Genomic DNA, 14,919 nt, shown 5'->3' with positions numbered 1-14,919 from the left:
GCCACTACTGATGGAGAATCTAAAGATCAGGAGCCGGTAGCTATACGTACGTTACAACTTAGCCTAGTTGTGGCATAAATGGGCACTAAGTCACAATTTACGCACTACTAAATATTTGAGCGTTGCACCATTACATTTAGGTAGGACGTAACCCTAAGTATAAACTAAATATTTACAGAAGAGTCCGACCAGGAGTAACGGATGGAATAAAAAAGCAGACTCATTTTATGACATCAATGAGCTCATGTTTTGCGTGATAGGCATCAAGCATTTCGACATACATGATGATGTTGACATTTACACCCGTTTACATTTAGGACAGAGAGAGAAAAAACGTGCTTTTAAGCGGCTCTTCAGCATGAAACCGATCTAATAGTGCAGTTTTCAGGATGCGTCGCCCGGTGTCAAGTTTCAACACGTTCAAAATATATATAATAAGATTTTAAAATGTTTTTTGTGTTCTATCCAAGTTTACTTAATCTAGTTGGGAATACATGAATACTATTTGTGGTATGGAACTAGGCAGCGAATTTCCATTTCCCAGCATGCTTTGCATGGGACTGGATATAGAGAACAAATGTTGAAATTTAGGGCAAATTCCAGTGGAAAGTGATCATCATCATTATGCATACACACTCTGAAGGACAGAACTCTTGGTGTGGGCACTCTGAAGGGAGCATGGAATTATTTTTTATTATTATTACTGTATAAATGAACCCTTCGCTAATAGTCTTGTGGAAGGGCCCATTGTGAAAAAAAAAAAATGTCTTACTTTCCTTTAAAATGACACATCGAGTGGCGTCCTGGAGATTTGTTTATGTTTAATGTTGTGTTACATAGGTATTTAAAAACAGTGTCCGTTATGCTGGAGTTTTAGGGGTTACCATTGTGGTGAAGATTGGCGCCTATGCTTAAAGGAATAGTTCACCCAACTTGTACTAAAAATTCTTCTCCCTGCTCGGTTAATCTACACTTTAACTTTCACATTCTTTGTTTTGTGTTTTTGGTGATTCATTCTTCATGCATGTGCCCACTAATGGGAAAGGAGAAGAATATCCGGCAAAAATGGATTTAAATATTGATCTGTTTCTCACCCACACATATCATATTGCTTCTGAAGACGTTGATTTAACTACTGGAGACTTATGGATTACTTTGATACTACCTTTATGTGATTTTTGGAGCTTCAAAATGTCAGCACCCATTCACATTAAATGGACCAAAAGAGCTGAGAAATTCTTCTAGAAATCTTAATTTGTTTTCTGCAGAAGAAAGAAAGTCATACACATCTGGGATGTCATGAGGGTGTGTAAATAATTAGAGAATTTTCATTTTTGGGTGACCAATCCCTTTAAGTTGAGGATAGACATTCACTTTCATGTGACACTTGATTCGAATGCATTTTAGCTCTATTAGCAGTTGCAAATTAATTGATAGTGCAATAGTTTCACTGTCCTTATACTTGTTCACCTGGTATATAATAATGATTAATAAAATAAAGTTAGTCCAAACATAAGAACATTTATTAAATAAAACTTAGTAAATTGAGTTTGACGAACCTAATTGAGTACTATAGTACATTAATTTGACCTAATCTAAGTAAATTATGTTGGCCCAATGAAACAGACTTAAACTGAATGAAATACATTGCATTTCTTGAAAAACTTTCTATAATTCAATTAAGTGATTATAATAACTTAATTTTTTGAGTGTAATGCAAATATTTTGAGACAGCATGATGCTTTTTTGTGTAACAAATTAAGATAATACTTTTCAAAATAACTACTTCAGAAATGGGTTAATCATATTCTGTTAAAGATGAAGTTTGGAATTTTGATACAGCCACAGAGACACAGTGTTTAAAGTTTCTTTTAAAATTAACCTCTGAATGGCTTTCTTATAGTTGTCTCTACATATCAAGCTGGCATAGAAGTATTTTAACACTGAAAAAGTTACATATTTCAGCATTAATTTCAATCACATTTGGCATTTCATAACATCTCAATTATTCTTTTAATTTATTCACCTTTTCGAAAACAAAAAAGAAAATGACAAATAAGTATTTTATCTCAAAATAAATTTGAAAATTTCAATTTTCATTAGCTACATACAGTAAATGTGCAACATTAAAAAAAATTGTTAAATATGAGATCAAATTACCTCAAAATCAAACTTTAGATATTGCACTCAGTGATCTCATGGATCAGGAATATTTTGCAGTGTACAGTGACAAACACTTTACATTGTTTAGTAAAGTGTTGTGGTAGTTTTTGTTGCTGTTTAGTGTTTTGGGAGAAAATAAAATAAAATATGCCTTTCACCCTGGTGCCCTTTAGTCCCGTTATACCCTATTTAAGATCTACAGTATTGCACCTTTTCTCTTATATATCTTTATCGATACCAGACTTTCCAGATATCCAATATTATGGGGTAAATTGTTTATAATGAACCCTTTACTCCTTATTTGTATAATAAAATGCATATAAAAACACCTAACCCTGTTCCATATCATATTACTCAAAGGGGTTTTCAAACTCTGGTCCTGGGACCCACAAAGGGCCATGAGGGAATGCTAAGGGGTCTGTGGGAAAATTCAGGACAAAACTAAAAGAGTAAACCATTTATTTATTAAAAAGTTAACATAGGCCTACTGAATTTGACATTATTACTTTTTCCATATACTTTCTAAAGACTTGTCGGAAATCATTAAATTTATACAGATTATTTTATTCTGTTGACAGCCATAGCTTCTCACCACTGTTGCCTTTAGTTTTAGAATTTGATGCATACTGGTGTGTTGTAACAACCTTTGGTCAGTTGATGGCGACAGTTCCCAATTAAAGTCCAAATTTCATGGGCTAGGAAAACTGAGAAAAGCTATTTTGGTTGAAAAAGTAATCTTTTATGGCCTATATTTGGACACCAAATTCCAAAAAGATATTACCAGCTGATTTAAACTGATTTTCTCTTTAAATTAAAACCTTCTGTACCTTCTGTAAAGGATACAGTGTCTTCCAAAAGAGAGGAAGCACTGATGTCAGTTATCAATGGAAAAAACTCCAAGATCCATTGTATTATTTTGGTGTCTGCAATGCAGTGGCAAAAGAAAATATTAGTTTTAAACAAAAAACGAAATGCACTACATTAAAATAAATGTGTAGCAGTTAATACTTAAAGTTGCAACCATGGTGTCTGCACCACAGTCTGTACCACCAAACACTACATTTGACTGAATGAAATGCAATCGTTTTTTAATTTTTTATTATTATTATTATTATTTCAAACACTGTCAACCATGTACATCAAGTCAGGAGGTTTGCAGCTTATTCCGGCCTAGTACTGCCCTCTTAGACAGATAGGGGCCATTTGAATTTCATGTAAAATGACCAAACAGTTCTTTTTCTTTGTCTTGACTTCTGAAATTGATGTAAATCTTAACAGTAATATTTCAGCATGTAACCAAGTGATAACTCAAATTAATATAATGGTGCAACAGGCTCAGCGAAAGGTTGCACAGACAAAATTAAATTAGTGAAAAATGTGTGTAGGTAATCTCAAACGGTTTACAGCCTTCTTGGGAAGAACAGCCTATAGTTTTTACACTGTAGCCTATAAATTCTCCTATGTCACATTACTGCTCAAGTCTTGCCATTTCCTTCCAGAATTATGTTCAAGACACTGTTTACACAACTGCCAAAATTCTTGCCCCACAATACATTCAACCCATCATTAACCACAAACCCCAGCCTGACCACTATGATCAGTTACATCTGGTTGACGAGCCTCCATTCTTTTCACATGGTCCTTCAGAGCAACGCCTTTAACCTCAGGATGCCCATTAGATACTGAGGTAATTTTACAGCATAATCCCAGCACAAATGTAACCATCTTCTCAGGCAGCATCCCCGCCAGACTTGGAAACTGCACATCACAGGACTGCAAAGCCCTGCAGAGAGTGATAGGCTAAGCTGAGGCTGAGCACATTATCAGGGATGCTCTCTTCACCTTACAGGACATTAACATCCAAAAGCATGTCTCTGTTGACTGCTGCAGTCAGGAAAACGCTGCCACAGCTGTAGACTAAAGGCTCAGAAGAAGTTTTTTCAAGCCATCAGATTGCTTACTAAGGAAGCTGCCCAAGCACTGGCCATAGCCTGCAGGCAACAATGTTCTTAATACATTCTTGCTAATACTAAAAGTTTGATTAATTCACTTGTTTTAGACATTCATAGCTAATCTGTAAAACTGTGTTTTGTAAACCTAAACACATGCTCTTGTCAGTATTGCTGACTTCATTTTGACGCCTGACAATAAAGTGGATCCATAAAGTTTTTATTTATTCCCTTGGTCGAATTGGAAAACTTGGTGGCCTCCAGGAGGGTGCAACCCACATTTTGTCGAGAAAAATAGACTTTTTTGGGCCACTGATATGACTGGATTCTTCATCTCATGTGAATGTACATAACTTGTACTTGTACATGTATTTGTTAAAAGTTTATTTATTTATTTATTTATTTATTTATTTTTTATTAGTTTAAGAGTAAAGCCTTTAAAGGGGAACATTTCTTGTTACATCTTGTTCCAATAGATTGACAGAATGTTTTTAATCATCAAAACAGCACTAGATGGCGCTCTAACATAATTTGGGAATCTAACATCAGATGAATTTTGGATAGCACCTCAAGCCATCTGTTCAAAGATAAAAACGGTCACTTTCTGTTTCTAGACGCAGCAGTGCTCATTGTGCTAATCTCATTTAGCAAATTCCTGTAATATGCACAGTGACACAAGTTACATGAACTGATTAAAGGGATAGTTCATCCAAAAATGAAAATTCCCCTCATCATTTACTCACCCTCAAGCCATCCCAGATGTGTATACCTTTCCTTCTTCTGCAGAAGACAAACAAAGATTTTTAGAAGAAAATTTCATCTCTCTAGGTCAATACGCTGCAAGTGAATGGTGGCCAGAAATCTAAAGGTCCAAAAGCAGATAAAGACAGCATAAAAGTATTCCAAATTGGAGATTTATAGTAAAAAGGACTTAAATATTGATCTGTTTCTCACCCATACTTATCATATCGCTTTTGAAGATATAGATTTAACCACTGGAGTATTATGGATTACTTTTATGCTACTTTTATCTGCTTTTTTGACCTTCCGATTTCTGGTCACCATTCACTTGCATTGTATGGACCTACCGAGCTGAAATATTCTTCTAAAAATCTTCATTCGTGGTCAGAAGAAGAAAGAAAGTCACACATCTGGGATGGCATGAGGGTGAGTAAATGATGAGAAATTAAAATTGTTGGGTGAACTATCCCTTTAAGTGGCCTATGTCTGAGAAGAAGACATAAATATGTCATTTTCAAATACATTTTAGTGGAAACCATGTAGTCTTAAAGGTTCACTCAATAATTCACTTCAAAAGAAATTAATAGTAATTTTCAAACATGTATAATATCATGACCACTCGTGAGATGAAGAGATAAGTCAAATCAGTAACCTTATAAAAGATCTTTTATTTTACATGGGTCAGGGGTGCTTCATGGGGGCTGCCTTGTGACCAGATGAATACTACTCACTTAATCTCAGTAACTGCCCTGTTACTGGACACTTTCATTCATGTACTAAATTAATCCTGGTTTACTGTGCATATGAATTTCTACAGTGGCATTCATTGGTAACTGAAAACTACTGTGTTTGAACAACGCAGCATTCAGGCCCCTAGGTGTCAGTGTAAGCCACTTACGCCAATGTAAGCCACTTCGTCATACTTTAAAAAATTACACCTTTAAAGCACCTTTAAAGCAGTCGCCACTGTTGAACTAATTTTAGAATGGTTGAAGTTTCTCAACTGGTTTTGCTTCAGAACCAGGATTTTACATTGGACAGTAGTTGGCGAACCAACACACTACCACAATTGATTATCATACAAAAGTAAACAAAATGTCAATGTAAAAATGTTTAATGTATACATTTTTACCATGAACTGCCCAACAATATGCAACATTATTACCATGACTTGTCTGTATAGTTTGAGTGGTTGGTTTATAAATGTCTCTTGACTTCTGATGGTTTCATAAGCACAGCAGCCAAGAATTGACTGCTCTAAACACATTGTAGTTGGTTTGTTGAAAATGTACCTGTATGCAAATTTTGCCGTTCTGGAACTTCCTTGTGACTGAGCCATTAAATTAGACATGCCCCCTGTTCCCAAAGCCCCGCCCTCCATTGAGACCAAGTGCGTCTTCTCAAGCTTGTCAAACACAACAGTAACTATAAAGTGCCCTCAGTTGACAACTGTTATGAGCCTGAATATGACATTAAACCTGAATTTTCTGCTTCAACTACTGTACTATGAGAACGTGCAGAATGACTGACAGGCAGAAAGCACATCAAAGTATTCTGACTGGCTGATCAAAGAATGTGTCAGAGAGAAGGAACATTTTCTGCATACCATTACATAAAAAAATTGCTTACAACACCTTTAATGTAGTCTGGTTAATAATTTATTTTACCTTCCACATTTTTGTTCATGGTTTTCGAGGATATCACACAACCTGTCCATGTTGGCATGCATCTGCCTGCTTTGGCTAGATTCAACAAGTATTATTTACGACATATTTTATTTGTTTATTTTGCGTTTGTTTGCATTGTTTATCCCTAATCAAACCTCTGATTTTTGGGTCCCCCCAGTTGAGAACCACTGCTGCCAAGGACTTCCTTTCTCCAGTGAAGGCAGGAATTTGTAATACCCCTGCACCACCAGTGATTCATTCTCGTTTTGATAACTGCATGAGCATCAAAAAAACCTGAAATATCCAAGACGGTACAGTTATCGTTTTATCCTATCTGTTTAATATGCAGATTACTTCACAATAAATGGGAAGAGGGAAGATGAATAATAATAATAATTATTATTATTATTTACCTTTTATTACAGTAAAATTCCAATAAGAACATATTTTAATCCACTTGTCTTGTTGGGTTACTAGGATGATTAATGGCTGTTCTGCAGGAAGGCCTCTTAAACATCCAAAGGTTAAGTGCCCTGCTCTTAAGCACAATGACAGTGAACAGAGGAAGGGCAGTGACATTAGAACCGGCTGTTCTTGCCTGCAAATCCAACATCTTTATGGGCACACATTGTCAAAATCCTCAAAGGCCCCATTTGGGACTCAAACCAGCATCAACCCTTTGATTACTGGTGGTGAGACCTGCTGTTAAATGTATGTTTTTACAGGCAGAGTGTTAGATCAGATAATGAAGAGAGAATGATAAGTGTAATTGTGTGTCCTCTATACCTTCGTGAAATCAACTGTATATTTACAAGTGCTATGAAGAGCATGCCATGCCAGTTGAATACAGTAGCCGCCAGCATATGTTGTTTTTTGGATGCTGGTGTGCTTTTTAGTATAGTTTAAACAGAAAGCCTCTCTTGGTAAACCAGGTTCATCAGAAAGACCATGCTGGTTGACCGGCATTTATTGCTAGTGAACAACATGACTATGCTGCTCCACCAGCTAGGAAACCAGCACGAACCAGAATAAACCAGCTTGGACCACCATGGAAATTCACGCTGGTCTTTGCAACAGGAATGTCTGTTTGTAGTAGTAATTTTATGTGTATTTTGGCAGTTTACTTTTTTTAATGTTTTCATGTGTTTAGTGTGTTGATGTGGTGTGTGTGTGTGTGTGTGTGTGTGTGATATGTCTTGAGTTTTTGTCCTGTTTCAGACCCACGCTACTGTTTCCTGCGGGATGTCCTCCTGACTGGTTGGCTGATGAAGCAAGGCCCTGTTTGCGTAAAGTCCTGTGTGAAGGGGACAGGGGTCAAACGCCCAATGCAATATTTCAGCAAGCATGCTATTGTTTCTTTTTCTCGTTTACACTCTCTCCTTCTTCCCTGTCCTCCCTGTTCCTCTCTCCCCTCACTTCTTTTCAGGAAGGCTTTCCTTCTCCTTCTACCCTGGAGACACTATAAATTAGTGCACAACATCACAGACATGTTTTTGGCTGTGCTCAGCTCTCAGGTGGACTGTCAAAAATAATGAAAACGATGTGTTTGTTTTAGAGCGTGTGTTTACATGCAAGGTTCAGCCTCTTGAAAGCAACCTAACAAAAGGATTCTGTCAGAGTAAGAGCTATTCCAAGTTTACTCTTGTTTATTTACAATATTGGGCCATAGAATGTTCTAAGGACAGTACAAAAGATCCACCTAAAACACAAAATCCTCCTGCTGACCTCACTCAGAACACAAGTTCAACTATATCACTGCCTACAGGTGAGTGAGGGCAAGGGTCAGGGCACAGAAAGGAAAAAGAAGGAGTGTATGTTGTCTGAAAGACTAAGATTGAGTTATTAAAAGCACAGTGCGCTGTCCTCACTGAATAGGCCTGTATAGTTTCCTGTTGACTTTAAACAAATGTGAAACTAACTTTAGAATGATTTATTACTCAATTATATAATAGTAAGAGCATTTTGTCTGTTCTAAGAAAGCTCTTCAGTGAGAATTTCTGTCCACCCTTAAAACTCCCAAACAAACAGGCCCTCACCTTTACTCATCAACTAAACTATATATAAAGTCAAGTCGTTTTTTCCTGGAGTCCTTCAGTTACTCTGCAATAAGTCATACACTCTGACATCCTATACTTATAGTGTTTATACATTGTTGTACATTTGGTGTGTGCATTAAAATAGAATATACGCTGCAATTTTCAAATGAGTGTTTTATGTGACCTCTGCTGTTGCCCATCAGGTTGACTTAAAGAGGAAGGGATGTGTTGTTGTAAATAAAGCACTTTGTGCGCACACAGAGACATAAGCCATCTGTGTGCTGTATTCCCATGGTTATTCAAATGTCACAAATGTTTATTAAAAGGAAAAGACACATCAGCCACCTCGTCGTCTGTTTATGCTGTCTCTGACATCACTGTCAGTATTTTTGGAGTTCTTTTCTGTTTTAGGCTCATACAAGACGTTCTGATGTTAGTCACTGATATTCCTGCCATTCAAAAATACATCAGAATGTGAAGGGATGTAGCTAACTCAAGAGCATTACATGATGAATAAAGGAAGTACTGAAGAATGGATCAGAATCAAATGGTTTTCACATCAGAAAACAGAACAATAAAAAAATACAACCATTTTGTTCAATTCATATATATATATATATATATATATATATATATATATATATATATATATATATTTTCATTGGTGTAACCTTGATATCAAGTTAAATAATGTATTTGACCTGAATTAAACCAATTAATTTAGATGTCACAAAGCACATTTTTGGTTATTGGACAAAATATTTTTCATAATTCATAATAAGAAGTCTTTTTTAATTTTGATGAAATAGGTGTTGCTGGGACAGTATATTCAAAACAGTCAGGATTCTTGATTTACTGTAGATAAAGAATATTGTGGGATGAGTACATTATTTACACAATTACTTAGTTACAAAATCCAAAAATGTGGAAATAGTGTCAAATGTGGAAACATGACTGGGACTTTAATGATAGAGTCTGAGTCGCTGTGAAATATTTGTCGTCTGATGTACTGTATGTATGTGTAAATGTCAAAAGCATTAATTCTCAGAAGACTTCGTACAGCAGTACCTCAGAACATAATACACAACAACGTCCATGTGTGTATGTGTGTATGCAAGTGAATTTTTTAGTGATAAATAAGGATGTCCTGTTTGCTTGAATACACACCTCCATTGTTCAACATTAGAGGTGCCACAGAGGTGAATGAATGACTGACTTTTTTTACTTAGGAAAACACAAAAGTGTGTGTGAGTGTGTGTGTGTACATGCATGTGCTTTCAGTTATGTTGTGTTATGTTATGTCATGTTACAATATGAAGCATATTTTTTTACGGTTGTCTGAAATGTTTTTTATTATTATTATTATTATTATTATTATTATTATTATTATTTACAGTGCATGTGTGTGTCTAGGGCTCTGATACGAATCTATTTCCAAAACATTTAAACAGACACCTAAATGTGTGTGTGTGTGTATGTGTGTGTGTGTGTACATGTTTATACTACACTGTGGGGACCAAATGTCCCCACAAGGATAGTAAAACCTAATATCACCTACCTTGTGGGGCCCAGCCAGCAGTCCCAACAAGGGAAATGGCTTTTAAATGTACTAAACGATGTTTTTTTGAAAATGTAAAAGTGCAAAATGTCTGTGATCACTGGTGTCAAGTACTTGTTCTTTATCACTACTTAGGTATTTTGGGGATAACAGTACTTTACTCAAGTATTAAAACAGATTACTTGAACTCAATTACATTGCAAAAGCTCGTTATAATTCCATTTAGACCTTAAATATTGTGCATGCAATCATGACTTAAATCTAATCAAATCGCATTAATCAAATTTCCCTCCTGTGAATGTTAATGCCAATTAAATCTGTTGTAGTTTAAAATGCAATTGGCCACAACTATTGTTATTTTTCTTGTAAAGAGACATCTCATCATTCATTACAACACAGAGGGTATGTCCGAAACTGAAGGCAGTTGCCTGACAACTTGCTGCCGAATCAATGACATAATAGTCTGGACTAATATGTAATAGTAATAGACTTAAAGGAATAGTTCACCCAAAAATGAAAATTTGCTGATAATTTACTCACTCTCAGGCCATCCAAGCTGTATCTGAGTTTCTTTCTTCATCAAAACAGAATTTAAGATTTTTAGGATTTCATTTCAGGCCTCCTCCTTTAAACAATGCAAGTGAATGTCTTCCATTTTTTGACGGTCCAAAATGCATATTTAGGGTGCATCAAAATAATCCACATGACTCCAGTCGACAAATAAAGTTCTTCTGAAACCAAACAATTGATTATTTTTAGAAACAAAACAATGCTTATATAGTTTTTAACTACAAATGTTCGCTTCCGTACATCTCTGCGACGTGCACTCATAAGAGGGATGACGTAAGCTCATTGGTAAGGTCACGCATCACGTAGAAGAGGAGGCAGGAAGCCATTGTTTACAAGAGGAGCAGCACTGTACAAAAGTTTAATTGTCTTTGCTGTAGATTTTTATTTGTATAAGTGTATTGTTCAAAATGGTCATTTGGTGTGTGTATCCTGGATGCTTCAACCTCCAGAAACCCCAAAGATAATGCACGCCGGGACAAATATAAACTTTTCATCGATTGCCTATACATGATCATGAGCGATTGAAGCTCTGGCTTATCATGCTGAACATGGATATCAGTACACCCCTACATTCTCTCAAATATTGGAGGATGTGCAGTGAACATTTTACCCCTGAGGATTTCAGACCATCAAAAGAAACAAAAGGTCGATATCTGAATTCATCGGCTGTGCCCGTGGTGTTTTTCCAGCGAACTCAGGTATGTGTGAAAACTTTGTCATTGTCACGCCTCCCTCGGGCTCTGCACCTCCCTCAGCGCTCCGCTCCTCATCACCCAATTTCTAATTCACTGCACCTGCACTCAATTCACTCGCTCATCACTGCCTGCATAAATACATTTGTGAAGCTTCTCTTATGTGTGATATCACCTGTACCATTGATCTCACTGTGTAAACCCTGTAAGTCCTGTGAATCTCAATAAACGCTCTCGCACTTGGTTTCACTATCTACAACTAGTGTGGCTTGAATTCCTGACAGTCATATAGCCTATAAATTTATGCTAAAGAAAAAGCATAAGTAGATAACGCAACGGTATTGCTCCGAAATAAAGGATGGCTATTTACTGCAGTAATGTTTTATAATTATTATTTGGAAATTATTTTTTTTATTATTATTTTATATTGTTTTGAATTGTTTTGGTTTGTGAACAGCGCTTGGTCTGTGCAAGATTCTCTTGTAAACAATGACAAGCTTCCTGTCTCCTCCACGTGACGCGTGACCTTACCAACGAGCTTACGTCATCCCTCTCATGAGCGCGCATCACAGAGATGTACGGAAGCAAAAATTTGTAGTTTAAAAAGTATATAAGTATTGTTTTGTTTCTAAAAATAATCAATCGTTTGGGTTCAGAAGAACTTTATTTGTTGACTGGAGTCGTGTGGATTATTTTGATGTACCCTAAATATGCATTTAGAAAAAATGGAGTACATTCACTTGCATTGTTTAAAGGAGGAGGCCTGAAATGAAATCCTAAAAATCTAAAATTCTGTTTTGATGAAGAAAGAAATTTCATTTTAGGGTGAGCTATTCCTTTAATAGTTTTTTGTTTGTAGGTACCTCTTAAGGCTAATCACTCTCATGAACAAATGTCTCTAGGGGGTCTTTTTGCATGCACTATTAAAATGTCACTTAGATGCCGTAAATTCAACATATCACTCAAATACCATTGGCTCTTGCATATAATATGACCGATTGTGACAATCTAATGTTTGGATGTATTTTCACGGAGAGAAACATTTTCAGTGAATAAACCTCCAGTTTCACTCTGTTCCTCACACAGAGCTATCGTATGGTTTCAGAAGACTTTAAATAAAAGCATGAATTGTTTGGTAAGTTATTGTGACTGTATTGTATCTGTGTGTTATGTCTTTCATTCTGTTAATTGGTTATATACTTGTTAGATTAGTGGTTAGGTTTAGGGATGGGTTTGGTTTTGAGGATCTAAAATATTAATATGTTTGTATGATTTAAGTAAAATTATAAACACACGTGATAAAACCGAAGATTGCCAAGCCTGTGCTGTGACGGAATCATCTGAACTAAAGTGAGAATGGCATGACAATGACATTTTATTGATGAAGGCAAAAAGTCAGTATGGTGAAGATTTGGTCATGAGACCTGCCCTGCTTAAGGAAACTGGTTTTAAATCAGCTTCCAACTCACCATAACGTCACGACTGATGATTTAGAACAGTGTTTCCCAACCCTGTACCTGTCCTGAAGGCCCCCCAACAGTACACATCTTGGATGTCTCCCTAATCAAACACAACTTGATTCAACCCATCAGCTCATTAGTACTCCAAGATCTGAATTGTGTGTGTGAAACAAGGGTGACATCCAAATTATTGGGGGACAGGGTTGGGAAACACTGACCTAGAACAAGTTAAAAAGAGCTTTAGACATAACCAAGCAAATATTTAATGACTACACTAGTTATTTACCTTTATTTAACCAAAATAAATAGTAATTGAGATACAATCTCTTTTACAACATTGTCCTGGCCAGGAAGGCAGCAAAAACACAGATAGCATTTAACAAAGAAAAGAAAAAAAGAAAAAGGAAAATGATAAATGAATCAAACAAAGGTTAATATACAGGTGCATCTCAATAAATTAGAATGTCGTGGAAAAGTTCATTTAATTCAGTAATTCAACTCAAACTGTGAAACTTGTGTATTAAATAAATTCAATGCACACAGACTGAAGTAGTTTAAGTCTTTGGTTCTTTTAATTGTGATGATTTTGGCTCACATTTAACAAAAACCCACCAATTCACAATCTCAAAAAATTAGAATATGGTGACATGCCAATCAGCTAATCAACTCAAAACACCTGCAAAGGTTTCCTGAGCCTTCAAAATGGTCTCTCAGTTTGGTTCACTAGGCTACACAATCATGGGGAAGACTGCTGATCTGACAGTTGTCCAGAAGACAATCATTGACACCCTTCACAAGTAGGGTAAGCCACAAACATTCATTGCCAAAGAAGCTGGCTGTTCACAGAGTGCTGTATCCAAGCATGTTAACAGAAAGTTGAGTGGAAGGAAAAAGTGTGGAAGAAAAAGATGTACAACCAACCGAGAGAACCGCAGCCTTATGAGGATTGTCAAGCAAAATCGATTCAAGAATTTGGGTGAACTTTGCAAGGAATGGACTGAGGCTGGTGTCAAGGCATCAAGAGCCACCACACACAGACGTGTCAAGGAATTTGGCTACAGTTGTCATTCCTCTTGTCAAGCCACTCCTGAACCACAGACAACGTCAGAGGCGTCTTACCTGGGCTAAGGAGAAGAACTGGACTGTTGCCCAGTGGTCCAAAGTCCTCTTTTCAGATGAGAGCAAGTTTTGTATTTCATTTGGACACCAAGGTCCTAGAGTCTGGAGGAAGGGTGGAGAAGCTCGTAGCCCAAGTTGCTTGAAGTCCAGTGTTAAGTTTCCACAGTCTGTGATGATTTGGGGTGCAATGTCATCTGCTGGTGTTGGTCCATTGTGGTTTTTGAAAACCAAAGTCACTGCACCCGTTTACCAAGAAATTTTGAAGCACTTCATGCTTCCTTCTGCTGACCAGCTTTTTAAAGATGCTGATTTCATTTTCCAGCAGGATTTGGCACCTGCCCACACTGCCAAAAGCACCAAAAATTTGGTTAAATGACCATGGTGTTGGTGTGCTTGACTGGCCAGCAAACTCACCAGACCTGAACCCCATAGAGAATCTATGGGGTATTGTCAAGAGGAAAATGAGAAACAAGAGACCAAAAAAATGCAGATGAGCTGAAGGCCACTGTCAAAGAAACCTGGGCTTCCATACCACCTCAGCAGTGCCACAAACTGATCACCTCCATGCCACACCGAATTGAGGCAGTAATTAAAGCAAAAGGAGCCCCTACCAAGTATTGAGTACATATACAGTAAATTAACATACTTTCCAGAAGGCCAACCATTCACTAAAAATGTTTTTTTTATTGGTCTTATGATGTATTCTAATTTTTTGAGAGAGTGAATTGGTGGGTTTTTGTTAAATGTGAGCCAAAATCATCACAATTAAAAGAACCAAAGACTTAAACTACTTCAGTCTGTGTGCATTGAATTTATTTAATACACGAGTTTCACAATTTGAGTTGAATTACTGAAATAAATGAACTTTTCCACGACATTCTAATTTATTGAGATGCACCTGTATATATTCATTAAAGTGCTCTGTTGTTGACATCATTTCTAATCTTTCCATCAACTGCCAAAC

The sequence above is a fragment of the Myxocyprinus asiaticus genome, chromosome 3, assembly GCF_019703515.2.
Source record: "Myxocyprinus asiaticus isolate MX2 ecotype Aquarium Trade chromosome 3, UBuf_Myxa_2, whole genome shotgun sequence".
Lineage (NCBI taxonomy): Eukaryota > Metazoa > Chordata > Actinopteri > Cypriniformes > Catostomidae > Myxocyprinus > Myxocyprinus asiaticus.
This window is presented reverse-complemented; position numbering follows the sequence as displayed.